This window comes from Bos grunniens, chromosome X (assembly GCF_055505025.1).
Source record: "Bos grunniens cultivar Pamir isolate PY7600 chromosome X, Bosgru_T2T1.0, whole genome shotgun sequence".
NCBI classification, from domain to species: Eukaryota; Metazoa; Chordata; class Mammalia; order Artiodactyla; family Bovidae; genus Bos; species Bos grunniens.
The window spans coordinates 130,228,957-130,246,074 of record NC_141194.1 but is presented as its reverse complement, the minus strand read 5'-3'; the positions used below and the strand labels follow the sequence as shown (position 1 = coordinate 130,246,074).

The window sequence follows — 17,118 nt, the reverse complement described above, 5'->3', positions numbered from 1 at the left end:
CCAGTACTCTTGCCTGGAAAATCCCATGGACGGAGGAGCCTGGTAGGCTGCAGTCCATAGCGTCGCGAAGAGTCGGACACGACGGGCGACTTCCCTTTCACTTTTCACTTTCATGCATTGGAGAAGGAAATGGCAACCCACTCCAGTGTTCTTGCCTGAAGAATCCCAGGGACGGGGGGAGCCTGGTGGGCTGCTGTCTATGGGGTCGCACAGAGTCGGACACGACTGAAGTGACTTAGCAGCAGCAGCAGCAGGGCACAGAGCATCTGGCTCCAGTAACTATTCGATAAATGTCAGCTGACTCTAAATAAACACCTATTATAGGACCTTTTTATTGGCTGTGAAAATGGGGGTTCAAATTTTATTCCTATATATAAACTCCTGCCTACAGATATTAAGATTTAAAAACTATAATACATTACTAGAGGCAAAGGTGGTAGTAAGCACTGCCACCCAAGAACTCCGGGCCTGCCAGCATAAGAAGGTGTCAAGGGAAGTTGCAAGCCTCTGACATCTCACATGCTTAAGTTTTATACCTAGCAAATCAGAAAGGGACCCTTCATGACACAAAAGCAATGGGTGTTGATTTTACTTTCTGACTTCTTATTGCCTCAGTTCTGTTCTGCTCTAGGAAGCTAAAAGTTTAATGACTCCGAAGTCTGGATGTGTCCTCCACAACACTCCCTCTACAGGGATTCAAGGAAACCAGCTTATTTTCACTTAAGAACAAACCAACCAGTCAACCTCTCATTTCAAGAGGCGTTTGCTTTGTTTTGTTTGAATTATTACCCGACATGAGGAACAATAGGAACCAGAGCTCCTCTCCTGAAACCGAGAGGACCAAGCTTTTGTTTTTCCTATGTCCAATTGTTGCAGGCTTCCTGAAATAAAATGGTGGCAATTCTTAGAACCAAGAAGCTTTCCTCACTTAGGAAAAATTCTGCCAATAGGAATACCAACATCTTAATTTTTCTTGGCCATTCAGTTCAGTTCAGTTCAGTCGCTCAGTCGTGTCCGACTCTTTGCAACCCCATGAATCACAGCACGCCAGGCCTCCCTGTCCATCACCAACTCCCGGAGTCCACTCAGACTCACGTCCATCGAGTCAGTGATGCCATCCAGCCATCTCATCCTCTGTCATCCCCTTCTCCTCCTGCCCCCAATCCCTCCCAGCATCAGAGTCTTTTCCAATGAGTCAACTCTTCGCATGAGGTGGCCAAAGTACTGGAGTTTCAGCTTCAGCATCAGTCCTTCCAATGAACACCCAGGACGGATCTCCTTTAGGATAGGGTCCCACAAAAATGAGGAATAAGTTATAGGGAATTACAAAAGCAAAAGACTAGTAAGTATAGCATCTCTTTCTTTCTTTCAATCTTCCTTCTTCATTCTAGAAGACAGTATGCCCTCACAGTCTCACTGCCTTCTGAGGGAAATAGTCATTCACAATCAACAAACTCACCAACTGAGGGTCTTATGTTCCGTGTATACCTTGAGGTTTTCAATGAAATTTGACAGATGTGTTACACAAGAGATCATTATATTTCTCAGACTTGAGAAAAGCTAGGATGATGTGTGAAATGAATGACAGATTGGGGTTTAGGCAGATGTAACACACCTTCTTCCATAGCTTCTTTTTATTCCTATTAATTTGCCAAGTATTTACAAAAAACCCCACAGGGCTAAAGTGAAAGAGGCAGCTAAGTGTCCATCAGCATATGAAAAGATAAAGAGGATGTGCTACACACACACACACACACACACACACATACACAATGGAATACTACTTAGCCATAAAAAAGAATGAAATAATGCCATTTGCAGCAACAGGGATGGCCCTAGAGATTATCACACTAAGTCAGACATAGAAAGACAAATATCATACAATATCACTTAAATGTGGAATTAAAAAAAATTATACAAATGTACTTATTTACAAAACACAAACAGACTCACAGACTTCAAAAACAAACTACTGGTCACCAAAGGTGGGAGTGAGGGATAGATTAGGACTTTGGGATTAATATGTACACACTACTATATATAGACTAGATCATATATATAGTAGGAATATATATAGATATCATGTATAGATCATATATCACTTTGCTGTATACAGAAAACTAACATACTGTAAATCAACTACACTGTAATAAAATTTAAAAATAAAAATAAATACATATACTGAAATACTACTCAGCAATGAACAAAGAATGAAATTTTGCCATTTGCAACAACATGAATGGACTTGGAGGACATTATGCTGGACATATGCTAAGTGAAACAAATCAGACAGAGAAAAATAATTATTGTATAATATCACTTATGTGTGGAAAATAAACTAGTGAATATAACAAAAAAGAGGCAGACTCACAGATACAAACTAGTTATTACCAGTGAGGGGAGGAGCAACAGAGGGGTGAGGGAGTGGAAGGCACAAAATATCAGGTATAAGAAAGACTCAAGGATGTACTGTACAACATAAAGAATATAGACAATATTTTATAGTAACTATAAATGGAATAGAACCTTTAAAATTGTATTAAAAAATTTAAAAGTAGCTGACATCCCAAATCAATGGCAAATTTTGTTTGCCCCAAACACACAAAACCATCACATCCTTGTTGCAGCTGAAAATCCTGAATAACTCACACTTAAATGGCCCACATCTTATTTTAACTACTCTAGCTACTAAAATGTTTATGATGAAACAGATGCTATAGGCAAAGTTATCCTGTGGCCTAAAAACATACATATTAGTGCTCTCTAAACAGCTTTAATGAACAGAATAAGAAATAGTTAAAACCTGTCACTCCAAAGATAGGGAAATATATGCAGATTCAGCCATCATTTTTTAGTTTTTATCATCATGAATAGAGTAATTCACGGAACATTTCTGTCAGTGATGGTATAACACTTTATTACAGTGCTTAATTTGTTTTACATCCCATTTAATAAATTGATTGCTAATTACACAACCATTAGATGTGTAAGCCTTTCTCTATTCTTAAGTTTTAAATATGGTATATCTGAAGAGGGAGATGAAACTCATTTACAGTGACAGAGTTTAGTTATCAACTCATTAGAACTAAGATTGTATTTTATTTCCAGAGCAGTAACTTAAGTTTAACATTTAAATGTCTGTGATGAAAAGCCTAATTTCATTTCATATTCTTAGTGTGGAGAAAACAGCAGTGCTTAAAGGCTCTGAAAGATGTCCACAGTAAAAGACCTTTGGGAATGAAGTCAACATGTCCAGTCATAAAAGGCTTCACGGCACTGGGAGAGAACTGGGGATGGGGGTGGATCCTTATGATCCTACTGGACACACAACAGTACCCTAGATGGCTATGTTGTACTCTCCCTAACAATGATTTAATTCAAAGGAATATGCACAAATTGTCCAGATTTCTAAAGCTGTTTCCAACCTCTTAATGGATTATACTCAGTACCTTATGTGAGTAAATCCTTTCTTCTCTAGTGCTGGGTTTAATTCTTATCAGTGAAAAGCGAAAGTGAAAGTCGCTCAGTCGTGTCCAGCTCTTTGCGACCCCATGGACTATACAGTCCATGGAATTCTCCAGGCCAGAATACTGGAGTGGGTAGCCTTTCCCTGCTCCAGGGGATCTTCCAACCCAGGGATGGAACCCAGGTCTCCCACATAGCAGGTGGATTCTTTTACCAGCTGAGACACAAGAGAAGCCCCAAAAAAGTAATTAGGAAGGCTCTATGACTATTGTCGTCTTTATTTGTGTAATCATTCCCATCAACAGGACTTTCTTGATAGCTCAGTGGTATAGAGTTGGACGCGACTGAGTGACTTTCACTTTTTCATCAACATCCTAGGTATATTTAACTTCCATCTTACACCTCCCATCCACAATTTTACAATTCATTTTAATGTGTGCCTTTGTTCACTGCAGAAAAAAAAAAAAGCCACTCACAGGTTTTTCTTCCAACATATGGTAAATGTGTACATTTACAACTTATTTAAAAATCAGTTTTATTCTTTCTTGATATGACCATTTTAGATTTGTAAAAACCAATTTTTAAATTTTTTACACTTACATTAAATTCATCCTATAATAATGTGAGCTTTTTTTCTACACATAAATTTTTTGACCATTCTTTTGCTGCTAGAAGCACCTCACATCCAGCCATCTCAAGATTTTTAGTTATTGTTGTTGTTTTTCTAAGATGTCCTCTTTTGACTTCTGTTCATAGGTACCATTGTTTCCTGTGTCTCATGGTCTATCAACATCACTTGGTAAAAACATAATACTTACATAAAGTGCATACCCTGAGAACTACAACAATATCATAGATGTTAAATCTTACAGCATTCCTACAGCAATGTCTCACTTCTTAGTTTGAAAAACAGACACACAACTGTCAGGGTACTTAAACAACATCATTCAATATGTCAGCAACCAAGTCCCTTGTATCTCTTGACTACCTTCCCTTCAAAAAAAAGAGGAAAAATCATTTTTGACCTGGTTTGAAATAAAATCTACTAAAACATTGACTTTTAAACTTTTAAACAACAGCAACAAATAATAAGAAACACAGTTCAACATCTTAAGTATATATATATGTATAGATCTGAAATAACAGTCTCATCAAAAATATTTAAATGTATTACCTGATATATTTTGATGTTTTCTTGCTACATATTCTATTCAATTTTGTTTAAAAGAAATGCTAGTCATAACTTCCTAAGTGGATTTCATTATGCACATGACTTGCTGCCCACCACTTGAAGACTGCACTGATAGAAAAAATAGACTTACCACATGACACACGGTAATGATATTAGCTCTGCTAATAGTTGGGTAAATCTTCATTAATTATGAGGCCACTAGTACAGACTACAGTAACTGAATCCGAACCAGCATGAAATATATTTGGGGATAACCCACAAAGAAAGGGTTTGCTAAACAAAACATGATGTCAAGAAGATGGAAGGGGTATTTAACCTCTTAGAACAAGATACCTCTAAGGTTTCTGGATCATTATTTAAACGCAGCCGTGTTGCTAACTATAAATGCATGTTAATATTCAGGTCATTGGGACATCTACTCAGAAGAACCTTGTTTGTTCTTAATCCAAAACATTTTATAAATCAGAATATTATATTGAATCTGAGCTTGAAAAATCTGAGTGTATCTTAACATTCAAATGCAAGAATTCTCAACAATAAAATCATGTTGTAATTTTTTGTTTAGTTCATCCAAGTCACTTTTTTGTTTATAAATGTGTTCGAGGTATCATCTAATAATAACAACAGTAACTGGTATACAGTTAATTTGTAGAGTGTTTTAAACTTCAGAAAACTCTTTTCATTTTGGAGCTGGTGATGACCAGCAATCTTTGGATTACTGAATATTTAAAAAGCATATAATGACATTTTCCAGACCCAAAAATGAAACTTAATATTTGGTGTGCTCTGCCTGTGACAGATGACTCAATCCCATGAAGAAATCCAGGTGCCTGGCCTATTACAATCGCCTGTTTTTCAGAGGCCGGGCCCACCCCTGCCATTCCCCTACCAAATTTGGAAGATATGGAAGGAAATTTCAAGGTAAAAGACTAAGCCAAGTTCTGAAGTGGGGGTGTCCCAGAACCCCCTTACATGGAGGTATCTATTAAACAACTTAGAGCAGATGTTTACCCTTTATAAACATTTAACATTTTTGCAAAATGAAGGCTTAAGAAGCTAAGGGAGTGAAGGACAGGCCAGGAAGTCAGGGATTCCTGGATGTGAACCTAATCTTGGGCCTATTCTGCTTTTGCTCTAAATCAATGCCAAATGCTTCACACCTCAGCTGCTTTATAGCAGGCAAGAATTATACTTGTGACGAAACTGTTTCCTGAGAATGTCTTAGGTTAAATGGTCACTATTACAGCCCTCAAAGATACTTCCTTTCACAAGAGGTGAAGCATTCTTCATACATATTATTTACCTTCTTTATATTAGGAAACTGAAACAGAATATTGGTGTCCTGCTTAACTGACCTTGAAAAGAGATCATTCTTCCCATCCCTAAATGCCTGTCCACTTCACAATGAATTGGTTATCCAACCAGTTAGGAAATTCAATCCTGTGATCTTAAAGGTTTTTAAGGGCACTGTAACACCTGTGAGTTGACCATTTCGGCAGCTAATCCTGGGCCAGCTCAGGGCCCTCATCTTTCTCTGTCTTCTCTCCATGGGTCATCAACCTGCAGGAAATGCCCTCCTCATCCACGTCTTGATTGGGTACCCTCTTGGGAAAGTCACTTGGTCCTGGTCATGAAAAAAAGGTCCATTTTTCACACCACAAAGCAGCACCTCCATATCTGGCTCTGCTTGCACTGCTTTGGGCTCTTCAAAAGGCAGACTGTGTTTTCACTTTCTCCCCCCCACTTCATGATAAAAGCGTCCTGGTCCCTTCGTGGCATCTAATGAATGGTCCTCTCTCCCTGGATTTGGACCGTTGGCCTTTCCGACCAGTCATTAACTGGCAGGAAATGCCCTTCTCAGCAATCACTATTGTGTAAATAGAGCTATAAACTTTTGAATGCCCCTGCAACCCCAGACCCTAAAGCTGCACGTGGTGGGGGGGTGGTGAGCAGATCTTTATTGTAAAAGCACTGCCTTCCAAATTAAACTCAAACCACATGATACAGTTCATAAAATATACAAAATATACAGTCCAGTGACAGATTTACCGTGGCCCTACATAATAAAGCCAAAAAAAAAAAAAATCATCTCTATACGGAAAACACTGCTACTTTTGACCCAAATAGCCCCCAAACAGGAAGCGAAAAGCAAATAGGCAGCTGTGGCCTCACTAAGTTATGAAGGAGACCAGAGCAAACGGCATTTCCTGTCATTGCTTGTCACTATTTCTCAGTGCCTCTGTTGGAACTGTTTTCATAGATGGCTAAAAATATTATGGAAATTTCTTTGGGGATAAGATGGAAGGCAATGAAGGGAGCTGTTAGATGATCTAGACTTGAAAGTGAAAAATGTAACTTTTACCAAAAAATTTCCTTAGGACTGGTCACACAACCAGTCACTTGAACTTCTGCATTTTAATGAATACAGGAATAACAGACCACATGAGAAAAAGTAAAAAGTAAAAGTGTTCAGGATCAGACATTAGATAACCTAGATGTTTCCTGTTAATTTCAGGTCAGTTTTCAGAACAATTTGCATGCACCTGATGAGTAAAGAGAGAACTGCAGACTATAATACCCCAGAGAAGAGGAACTAGCGTCTTCAATTTGGTTTCTCTCTCCCTCTGTCTCTCACCAGCCCACAATATGACCTGTGTAACCTCAAAGTATGTGCAGGTATGAGAGGTCTCTAAGGGAATCACATTTTAGATCCTTCACTATTGTCAACACACACTTCACACCATATGGAGGGATTCCTGTCTTTTTTCTAGAACTGTGAAATGCCAAGCCCTATGTCACATTTCTGTAGCCTCTCAACTTCTCAATCACCAAAGATCTTTGGAGGGGAAGTTTAACTGGAAAGTACAAGCGTTTTGCTCTCATGTTATTGCTACACTGAAGCTCTCGGGATGTCCAAATGAATCCCCCAGCAAAACCAGGTTTATCAAAGAAAGAGGATTACTAAACGGTAGCAGGGCAGCTAGTTGGCCAAAGTTCTGCCAAACTCTTTCTCCGAAAAAAGGCCTTCCCTTGGGGAGACACTGTGAGTGTGATCCCAGCCCAGACCCTGGCTTCAGAAAGCCGGCAGAACACTTATAGACAGTCCCTTCCCGTGGCTGTGGTCAGTGCTACAGGCATTTATAAAAGATCAGACTACCCAGCACCTCCTCTACCCCCATGGTTTTCTACATTTTGAAGCTCTTAGACATAAAAAGTGACCCTATAATCTGTATATTTTTCACCTCATACTTCTGGGTGAGCTAAGAAGGTTTTCTTCATGCTATCCAATCACTTAGGAAAGATGCTGACATCAACAACTTGAGAGTTTAAATTTTGCTCAAAATCACCTCTGAAAAGAATCCACTCCTCTTCTCTGGGAGCCTCACTGATAACAGATAGCAAGGACGGGGGGACACATCAATGTGTTTGTTCTTTAATAAAAACTTGGGCTATTTATGGAGTGCCTGCATTTCGGTGGACAGTAGGGTGCTGAGAAGGAATGTGATCTCTGCCAGCGTGTCACGCATCTAGTTGAGTGTGTTTGTATATATTTTAAATAGAACTTGGAAAAACCACTACAGAGTACATGGATCCAATCATAATAAAGCAACCACCCTAACATTATGTGAAAATCTCATTTTCTCAGTTTGTAAAGCAAAAAAAAGTGAGAAATTACACTATGGGACATATGTCCAAATTAATATACATGGTACTTTTCTTCTGCTTTGTTTTCCAGCGTGAAGGCTGAAGACTAAAAACAAAAGTTGAAATGCAAGCTCTCTGGTTCTTCCACTCTCTTGGTTTCTGCTAACAGGCCAACTGCCCCCTGCCAAATAAAAACACAGCCCCTTGTCTGGTTTCTTCATGCTGCTATATAAGGAGAGACTGCAAAAGCTGTACCTAAAGCCTCATGGTCCTCTGGGCACAAAAGATGATTGTGGTGGATCTGAAATGGCAGCTCGTCTCTTCCACTGGGTGGACTTTGCTTTCTGGATACAGTAAAAAGAGGCGCTATTCACACCTGTATCTTGGTAAATAAAAACCTATGCAAATTCACCCTCTAAATGGGCAATCAGTGTTTTGAGTGAAAATGAGACAGCTCTCAGTGCCCTTTTGGGGTTTTGTCTGACTTCATCACTTTCTAAACTATACATGACACGAGGCATCTGAGTCACGGTATTTCTGATTTTGTTCCTTTTTTTTTTTTTTAACCTGGTAAAACGGTTTGAAGGACTGTTTCTACACAACTTCTGGTTGCGGACTGATTTCTCTGGGATGTGCTAGGGATACACTAAATGCAAATACAGGTGACGGGAAAAGAGCAGCTGGCTTTCAGGCTACTCCTTGAGGCCTCAGCCCAAAGGCTGCCATTGCCTGCTTTTCCCTGGACTTGTGGCAGAGCTGCTACCATGGCGTCAAGCACGATATCCTGTTTGTTGTTGTTGATAATTTTTTGTCAATAAAAAATAGATAACACTACCTGAAATCACAGAAAGGCTGTTCATAAAATAAAACAACAAGTTAGAAAGAATATTCTCCCATTTACTTAACCAAGTTTTACTGAGAGCCCTCCCTGTAGCTCAAATGGTAAAGAATCTGCCTGCAACTCAGGAGACCAGGGTTTGATCCCTAGGTTGGGAAGATCTCCTAGAGAAGAGAATGGCAACCCACTCTAGTATCCTTGCCTGGAGAATCCCATGGACGGAGGAGCCTGGGGAGCTATAGTCTGTGGGGTTGCAAAGAGCTGGACACAATTGATTGACTAACACTAGTACCAGCTACTATGTCCAGGCACTGGGGATATAAAGGAGACCCAGGAACTTGCCTAATAAGGAGTTACTCATACTTCACTTTCACTTTTCACTTTCATGCTTTGGAAGAGGAAATGGCAACCCACTCCAGTGTTCTTGCCTGGAAAATCCCAGGGACAGAGGAGCCTGGTGGGCTACCATCTATGGGGTCACACAAAGTCGGACACGACTGAAGCGACTTAGCAGCAGCAGCAGCATACATTCAAGGAAACCTGAATAAGCCTTAAGAAAGTAGTCTCAAATTTCCACACCAGTTGCAGGCGATGCCAAGGAGCTCAAGATTCAAAAAAACTGGTGGGACAATTTTAAGTTAATTTGAGTAATCCACATTGGACAACAAGATGAAGCAAACTGCCGGTCTCTAGGATGCTCCTACGGCCTTAAGGAGATCACACAGCCTGTCAGAAGTCCAGTGCCAATCTCCTGCAATTCTGCCCAGACTGCCTTTCTCAACTGGAGGCCCTTTCCTTCTGGGCCCTTCAAGTTCATCCACTGTGTCGTCATAAAACTGACCTCTGTCTAATGTTAAAAACAAATCACTCCTTCTACTCATGAGCCAATGTAATGCTGATTAAAAAAAGGCCCTAAGAGTAGACATAATATTTTAAATAGCATGCCTAATTGATTTCTAAATCTCTATTAATCAGTCTCCTTTTTTTCCCTTAACACTTTGGTCTCATGGCTATCATGAAGAGTTCTGGGGTTACTATGCTTGAGTTCCTTGAAAAGGATCATATACATATAGAAGGAGAAAAAAATATATATATGTATGTGTGTGTGACATGTATGTGAATATATAACATACATGTTATATATACTGTACATGTTATATACATTCACATGTATATTAACTTACATGTATACACCCCTACACACACACATACTTAAATCAAGCTTTCTCATTTCTGCTTCCTCTTGAGTTCTAATCAACATATTCTAATTAACTTACTGGAGTTCAACATACAGAGCCTTGGAGAGACATAGTGTAATGCAAACATTTACTATAGTTTATTGTGAAGTTTTTTTCTTTCATTCTTAGAATTGGAGGAGTGCTGTAAAAATAGGTATTTTTCTATAATCATCTGGGAATAAATCAATGCATGGTTGTATAAACTGTCCTAAGATGAAGACTATTTTGTACACTGTGCACATGCGTGTGCTTCTATGTGCCCAGACAACCTGGGCGTACCTTTATTTCGCAAATAAAAATAAGGTCCTTCTTTCCAGTTGTATTATTTCCCCATCCCTCTTTTCTTTTTTTCTTTTTTTCCCCATAGTCGCTCAACTTAATACCAAGGAGAAGTAAATTATGGTTTTATCTTGTGTATTTATTAGAAGGATCTGGGGCAAAAAACTTTTCTGACCCCTTTTAGGTCAAAGGGATAGCATTAACACCTGATAATGTAATTGATAACTTATTTATCCTAATTCTCAAAGTTGTCTTTCCAACACTGTCATCTGGCTGTCTTCAAGCAATATATAACCATTCAGGAAGAGCAGGATGCTTCAGAACCAGGTTCCATAAGATCTAAAAGCCTACATTAATATGGCTCTATTTGCTTTCTTTTGGGTCATAATTTGTGTTTGTTTTGGGTTGGTCAGCAATTAAAGGTACTTGCTCCCAGTTTATTCTCTTAGAGGGAAAGGGCCCACATCATTTCATCTGAGGCACAGGTTTCCTTTTATTTTTGAATTGAGAGCTCTGTCACATGGACCGAGGGACAGAAAAACCCCCCAAAAGAAACAAAACTTCTGAATTATACTCTCCTGACATCACATACATTTATAAAGGGAGAAAAATCCATCTGTTGACCCTACTACACTGTTATAAGAAAACTCAACCATATGGAGCACCTTGACAAAGTCAAGGTGTACGTAGCCTGCATGCTCTTTCAGACACTTGAGAGCTGTAACATGGCAGTGATCATTATCTAACTTTAATTACGGGATCAAATTACTTGTCAAACATGGACTGTAACTTATTCTTGTCTGCTAGGCCCCAATCTCTGTTTGTAATCCTATCAGACAGTTTGATTTATTTCAAAACAGAACAACTCTGCCACCTTCCTGAAAGGACTGTGCTATTAATAAGCAGGATAAATGTGCAGTTTTCAGAAGGAAAATCTTCATCACATTAGGAGTTTTTACTCTTTTCTTCCCTTCCCTTCCCTCTCACATATAAAGACATCTGGGGAGAGACAAAACTGTACCTCCAGCTACACAGTAAGCATCTGCACAGCAGCCCAGACACGGCCACTGTTCCAAGCACGTGCAGTACTGTACAGCCTCCAAAGGCAAGACCTTTCTTTCCCCAGGCTGCTGTGATTACTTTTTCATATGGCAGAGCTGGGTAGATAATAGTACACCTACCGGTCAGAATGATGAATTACACAGGAGCCTAGCAGTGCAGTGAGAAGCGAGGGAACCCATTTGAGGCAAATGCAATGCAGGAAATGAAGGGAAAGAATGTTCTAAATGACTTCAAATGTTGAGGTTCTAGCCAGGGCACAAAAAGCAAACTATCTTCTGTTTAAATTAAAAGCTGAGCACAAAATCTGCTCCTCTGTGAGTTTACCAACTACTCATTTTTCTTTTTAACTCAACATGTATTAAGCACCTAATTTGTGCCAAGCATTGCTTAGGTAGGTGCAGGAGATTACCAAAGAGAATTCGGATACCAGCTCAGAATCATAGGTGTTATCCCCCATAAAAGGCACCTGTTGTGAAACGCGTGGGCTGAACAGTTGAGGGGAATCATTAAAGCAGCAAAGGAAATTGGAGAAATGAAGTACCTAAGAGGTAAGAAACAGAGTGAAACATGCAGTCACTACCTCTAGCCCAGCACCATATCAATTCTCTCTCAAAATATTTTTTTTTTCTGACAAACTCCTTTGCTTATATTTTCATACAAGGTCTCCAATCTCATCAGTCTAGAAAGCCACTGAATGTGTAACTGACAAAATGTCTTCTAATGTCTGACACTAGTTCAGCTTGTCTATTCTGTCCCCAAGGTTTAGCCCTCCACCCCATGCCACCCCCACTCTTTTAAGGATACATTTGCCCAAAGTCATTCAGCAACAAGGCAGGATGTGAGGAAGCAAAGCTTCATGAGCTGGAGTCTAAGGATGTAATCACTAAAAGCTAGAGAAGGTCCTTTGTGTCATCGCTGCTCTCTTGCACAAATGCAGGTATCTATTTCTCTACCTGCAAGAGGAACTCTCCTTTTCGATGTGAAGTGATGAACTTCCCTGAACACTTCTGCCACCAATAATCTGAAAAATGGATTATACAGTAAATTCCACTGCAAACAGTGAAGTTCTTTCTAGGCACACCACAGCACCTAGACAGGAAAACTGCAGCATTTCGCACAGGTGCAAAACAATCTCTTCACCCCCACCACTCCTGGGGGAGCTTGCTTATTTTAATAACAGGAGAATCTGCCAGCCAAGTTGCTCCTATTGCTTTGGGAGAAGTCAAAAGTGGACAGAGGTAGAAGAATATCACCTGGGTTATGGGTAGAAGCCCTTTTAGGCTATGTTCAGGGAAGTTTCAACAAATATGAAAGCATTTCCCTGAAGTATTACACATTGAGAAACATTTCAAAAACAACTTTTAACAGTATTTAAACATTAAGGACTAGATTTCTCATAGGCAAAATGGAAAAATGTGATTATAACCAGAAAAATCCGAGGGCGCTGGTAAGCTCCATGGTAAATATGCCTTTCATCGGAGGGGAAAAACCTCAGGTGAACTGTATTAAACACTAACGTGTGGTCATTAGTACAGCTAGTTCAACAGTCCAGTTTCCAACCATTATACCAGTAACTACCCAAAGACTTATCAAGGGGTCAACACAGTGAAAAATTAGCAATTATTTCAAAATTAAATCTTGCAAGTTTTGTTTTAATTGGTGTTTTCTCGTCAATTAACCTGTGGCATTATGCTGTGAGGATTCATACCCAATTCAAAAACACCAGCAATTTAGGAACATCTGAAAAGAAGAACTTTTGGAAAACATGCTATCTTAATTACAGCAACAATAAATTCACCCTCACTGTTGTATTAAGCTCTACCAACTAAGGGTCAGCAGACAGAAAAACACACAGTAGGTCTTCTAACGATAAAACTACACAACTGAATCACCCGAATGTTAACTTGGGTTGCTGGTCTATTTAATTTCATTTTCTGACCGTAAAAGCTTATCGTGTGAACGCTAAAAATGAACGTTCTCTTTTCAAGAGTCTCCTGAAATTTACCTTCAGTCCCTTTCGGATGCCGATAGTAAAAGCAAGCTGCCTCAATGTGTTGTTCTGCAGCGGGAAGAGAGACCAGACCGCGCACCAGGAAAGCCAGGGCACTGCCCACGTTACCGCACTGCCCCGGGAACGTGAGCGGCTAGAAGCACTTGCGGATGGTATGCCATACAAGAAGTTCCTTTCAATAACAAAATAGGCATTATATATGCCATACAGATATACAAAGGAAGGAGAAAAAAGGAAGCAGAAAAAGAAGAAAGATTAAAGCCCCTAACGTTAACAAACTTGTAGGACTACTTTTCCTTCTACTTGCCATTTTGAAAAATAAAAGTTTAAAAAGCATTCGATTTCGCCGGCGCCCTAGAAAGGCAGCCACGCTCGGCAACCCCAACTCCTCGCCGGCCTTACCTTCTGCTGCTAGCGCGAACCCAGGGGCTAAGGGGTCCCGCTCTCAGCGGCGGCGGTGGCGGGGACAGTGGCACATGCCATCTGTTAGCGACAGAAGCAAAAGCCGCGCTGGGCTAGGTGGCCCCGATGCGGGGAGAGCCTCTAGCACGGGTGGCTACCCAATGCCGCCATTTTAAAGCGAGGCTCCTGAAATCATTAGATATAAGCAAATTAAAGCCCGCCCCACCTACAGAACTTCGGGGCTGGGACGGGCAACCCGGCTTCGAGTCGGCCGCGGTGGGGTAGAAATTGTCAAGTGAGAGACGCACACAGGGACTCCGGGACAGAGGCGACATCCCTCCGACCCCCTCCCCCCTCGCCGCCACCCCCCGGGCTCGGGCGAGCCTCCTTGCGAGTCCAGAGACCTGAGGATTTTCTTTTTCTCCACTACTCCGGGACCCTTTCCTGGGGCCCGCCGGCGGGATGGGGGACAGTGGGGGCCCGGGGGCGGCCCTCCCCGCGCCTCCCGAGCGCTTGGTTTAGTCCACTTGGAGCACACCTCGCGCTCCCGGCTCCCCGGCGGCAGGCGGGCGGGCGCGGGGCTCCGGGCCCGGCGAGCGGCTGCCATGGCAACCCGGGACCAAACCCCGCCCGGCCGCAGCCAAAGGCGTGCCCTCCGCCGGCCGGCCGGCCGGTCGGTCCTCGGCAGCGCCCGCCGACCCGGCGGCCCTCGCGGTGCCCCGCGCCCGGCACACGCGCGGCGCGCCGAGGGCACGGCGCCGGCAAGGGGACTCCCGGCGCCCCAGCGGCAACTCCCGCCCAACTCCGGCGGGCTGGGAAGCGGCGCGCTGCCCCGCCCGGCCAGGTAGCGCGGCGCGCCCCGCACCGGCCCCACCGCCGCCGCCGACCTCACCTGGCCCGGCGCGCGCGGCTCCCAGCTCCGGACGCGGCGGGAATCCAGCGGCGTGCAGCCCCCGACTTCGCGCCCAGCCCGGGACTCTCGGTCCTCCGCCTCCCTCGCTGCTCCCGGAGAGCGCCAAAAAGTAGCGCTCCAGATCCCGCTCGCTCCGAGTGTTGGCACTGTGTTCCTGTAGCGATGTGTATATTCTTTGAGTCTTTCTTTAGCTCACGGGTCTCGTGGAGCGGAGCGCGGGCTTTATTCTCAGGGGGTGTGGCGCCTCTTCCCCCAGCCCGCCAGCCCAGCCCCCACTTCAAGGGCTTTTTGCCATTTCATTATTAAGGGAAGGGGCTGGGGCAGCAAATCATAACGCTCAGGTTTTGCAAAAGCGAGAACAGAACTTACACACTGCCCCAGAGGGGATGGGGGTGGGGGTGGGGGTGGGGGAGGGAGGCAGCAAAGTTTGTAGAGCTGCAGGAACTGAAGTGCCAATGAGAAATGCAGTGCGGTTCGAAGCTGGACGCTTCTAGACACTCTGGATATAAGATGAAATAGGTAATTCCAAAAATGACCTTAGTCAATAAATACGTCGGCCCACTGAAGACAAAATACATATATATTTATATACTCACCAACACTCATCAGCTGCCTTCCTGAGTCCTCTCTTTTCTATAAATTCTTTATTTCCCTTTAAAACCCTGATCTCAGAAAGGGAAATGTTGGTCTGTACGAATAGCTCCCCTCTTTAACGGAGTTTGAAGGGGAGGAGGAGCCCTAAGGTAGAGTTCTAGATACTTTTGAATGACAAGTGGACAAAGCAAATGCAATTATATATTTTGATTTTTTCAAAAAATGTACATCTGGATAGCTAAATTACAAGTTTCTTTTTAATGCAAGTGTGATAGGAACACCAGCTGTTCCTTAACTGGAGCCCAATGGTAATCAATGCATGCTTTTTATTTAATCTTAGGAGGACAATTGTAGTCTGAAACACACGTATATGCAGGATGCTCCGTGACAAGCTCATAGCAATTCATGGGCTGCTCTCCTGCCATGAACTGCTTCACCCCAGTAACAGAGTTCCACGTGCCCTGCAGAAAGTGCAGAAACGTCACAGGAGGTATTCAAGCAGCAGTTAAATCGAAGAGTGGGGTGAATTCTCAGGCTAATTACATTTTTAAAAATTCTACCGGACTGATCTAAATAGAATTCTCCAGCTAATATTAGGCAAGAAATCAATCTCTGTTAAATGTGAGATAATAGGAGCAGGATCATAATGGTTGGAAGAACACTGGCACAAACTGTCCTTTAAATAATTGAGAAAAACCCTCTGTGGCATTTGACAAGCATTGTGAAAGTTATCAGGACAACAGGCAGGGGTGATGTCTGATAGGTTTGTAATACTGAGTAGAATCCTAAGCATGAGTCAAACAAAAGGCAGGAGTTTCTAGTTATTTGAAAAGAAGGAGAGGGGGAAAAAAGAGACTAATTCCTAGCCACCTTTCTGCACCTCCCTTCCAACTTACCAAATGACCTGCCCTACTCTAAAAGTCAAATTTGGCTGATGTATAGGAAGTGGCTTTTGCAGTCCAGAGACTAAAAGTAGGAGGTGTTGGCTACCGCAGTAGGCTGGAGAGAAGGGCAAGGCTGAATTATATAACTCTATACCCAATGATCTAACAAATGAGGAACTGTTATCACAGCAAGTCAACAAAGGACTCTTTATACTAAACGTAACTTGGGTCAACACCAGTTCCCTTACCTCTGCCCACCATTGCAAACCACATCTCCTATGGGACACTGGCTTTCCCTAATTCCACACAAGCTGGCTTGATTTTATTGTTCCTTCATGGCTGAAATAATTGTTTTATCATAAATTTCAGGTCACAAATAGGACAGCTTGGTTGTTCTCTGGGTAGCACAGCTTCAACACTGTCTCTTGCTGGACATTTCTGACTGGTGAAAGTTGCAAATGAGACTTCATTATTCTCTATTCTCCACACTGAAGGGAAGAAAAACCTTATAAACAAATTTGAGCCTGGTAAACTGTCCTCCTTGTATCCAGGCTGGTGTGACAAATGAAGGTAGGCAAATTTCCATGCTACGGGT

The 17,118-nt window shown here is 42.1% G+C and overlaps 1 protein-coding gene across 14 annotated transcripts in view; it reads right to left on the bottom strand.

Annotated features, from left to right (window-relative positions):
• The window catches only part of MBNL3 (muscleblind like splicing regulator 3), a 121,141-nt gene extending 105,839 nt beyond the window's left edge, over positions 1–15,302 (bottom strand). For 4 of the 14 annotated variants that reach the window (XM_086387549.1, XM_086387562.1, XM_086387568.1 and 1 more), the window contains exon 1: positions 14,133–14,324. The gene's annotated coding sequence lies outside the window, so the exon portion shown is untranslated. Of the gene's footprint in view, positions 1–13,724; positions 13,842–14,132; positions 14,325–15,024 lie in introns of those variants that run through there. The other 10 variants (XM_086387552.1, XM_086387560.1, XM_086387551.1 and 7 more) reach the window with 7 other exon arrangements.
• Positions 15,303–17,118: the final 1,816 nt, after the last annotated feature.